We start from the raw sequence: 2,500 nt of genomic DNA on the forward strand, positions 1-2,500 counted from the left end.
ACTGTAATGTATTTTTCATATAACAGCACTCGTGATTGGCTCAAAATTGAGTGGCGTGACTAGTCATGAATGACGCTCGAAGTCGTCGGTAAAAAAAAAAAAAACACAACGAAAATTCTGTCACATTCCGAAGCTCCCTTCTTGCCTTCGATTTACGAGAAACGAGTCTGTTTGAATGAGTCTCTTTGGCGCAAATTCAGTTTTTGTTTTTTCTTCGTGATACTAGCTGAGCTTATGGATTCCCCTCGACTGGTCGAATTTACCGGGAGAAAACCTGTCTAAATACAGACTCGGAACCTTGCGATTGAATTTTCTTACAATATTTGTAATATATTGCTTGAACATCGAGATATTAGTCACAGCTTTTATTTGGACAGAGTTCTTGAATTCGGAACGCATATTTTCCCATCGAAAATTGTTTCCCGAATTAAGTTCGACGCAAGTACGCCGTCTGAATCAGCCGTCGCTCCAAAGTTGAACGTTGTTGACTTTGGTTCGGCACGAGTGGTGCGGCGTTTTCATCGGAACTAAGATTACTTCGGATTACTTACGCCGTGTGATATCCCTTCGTTATTGCTGATGAGGTCAGTGAAAAAAGACGTTCTTTTCGTCCCAAGAACAATGGACAATGTTGTAAAACTTGTCTATACTGTAACAGCACTAAATTCTAAACATCTAGTAAATGCTCCACTTTTGCAGATTTTTGAACTGAGCGTAATGAATTTATAGCAAAACAAAGACAATAACCTCAACAGTGTGAAATTCTCATGGCAAAGTATACTTTAGGGTGCTCTCGAGGGTACAAAGCTTAAGGGAAAGGCTGTGAAATTGACTCGTGCAACTTGTCCCGCCACAATAGGGCCGTTTATACGAGAGAAAATAAGCCGCGGCTTACATAAGACGCGAACACCCCGTATAAATGGTACAAAATCTATGTTCACGGCTTATTCAACCCAAGGCCAGCTCAGGCCGCGGCTTATCCTGGCCGAGGGGTTTTGGGATGGGCTTATCCAAGCCGCGGCTTACCTTGGACGTGAAAGCGTTCGTATAAATGCACTCAAACGTTGTCCGCGGCTTGCTGAAGCCGTGAAGGACTGCTGCGCATGCTCTGTTTTCAATTATATCCCAGACCTTCACGGCCAAGAGACGAGCGTTGCAATGGCGGGAAAATGAGTTTTGTTTACATTTACACCGTGGAAAATGGCGGATAGAGATTCATGTAAAAAAAGAAATGTGTGGAGCCCCCCAAAAGAAAAACAAATCCTGCTCATATGCAGCGAGCTGGAGATTGCGGGGCAGCTCGATGTCTGTGCTACCTCGGCAAGCGTAAGTTTGCCGATTTTGATTTTAAATCTACGCTTATTAAAAGTACAACCTGGCCGCGAACTAAGCCGTGAACCATTTAACGAGCAGTTGGCGTCTAATATAAGCCGTACTCGTATAAATGGTTCCTTTCGCGTCTTATGTAAGCCGCGGCCAGAGTAAGCCGCGGCTTATTTTCTCTCGTATAAACGGCCTTAATGTCGCCAAAACATTGCGAGACAAGTTGCACAAAACATTTCACAGTGTAACACAGTCTTTCCCTTTGCACGCTGTGAATAAATTTTCGAGTCACGCACAGTTGACATTTGCGCCTTAATATGATGAGGACAGTATATAGCGAAGTAATAAAGACACCTCATCGTAATTTTTTGATATCGATCGAACGGCGATTTTACGGCGACAGCAAATCGCCCGTGTGAACAGCCGGCGATTTCACTGCGATTTGTAGCGCGACAGATCGCAGCCTTGTCGCCGCAAATTCGAACATGCTCGAAATTTAGTGCAATTTTGCTACGATTTTATCGCAGCTCTTGTCGCGCGACAAAATTGCTCTCTGGGTCTTCGTTTTAGACCAGTAGGTCTTCGTTTTAGACCACAGGGTCTTAGGTCTTCGGTCTTCGTTTTTGGGTCTTCGTTTTAGACACATCCGTTTGATCGAGCCGAAAATTTAATCAAGGATCGAGGTGTGTTATGTTTTGGAGGTGGAAAGCGGCGCCAATATAGAAAAAGCTGTCAAGGCAGAAAATTTAAGGTATAAAATGTCAATAACGTAACCAATTGTGTATCATTCAAGCCGGAATCAAGGCAAAGAAAAATAAAAACAGACAAAACAGAGAGATGAATTTAACTCAAGGCAGTTAATCCATTATATCTAAAGAAAGAAAATGGAGCGTTGAGGTGTAAACGATTTGAAAGTAGGAACTAACGACGGTCCATACTGCTCTATAAATCCTTCGTTTTACGAATATTCAAAGATCTTCATGTCGCATTATTTACTTGTTTTCGGTTTCCAAGAGAGAAAATATTACAACTTTAGCTGAACAATACGGATTGGTGTCACACTTGTAAGCGCACTTTGACCTGAGATCAAAGTTTTGCCTCATATAAATCCGTCATCATTTAGGAATACTACAGCAGTTAGTAGAAGTCCATTAAAATCAAGAAGAAAATAAGAGGG

The sequence above is a fragment of the Porites lutea genome, chromosome 2 (genome assembly GCF_958299795.1).
Source record: "Porites lutea chromosome 2, jaPorLute2.1, whole genome shotgun sequence".
NCBI classification, from domain to species: domain Eukaryota; kingdom Metazoa; phylum Cnidaria; class Anthozoa; order Scleractinia; family Poritidae; genus Porites; species Porites lutea.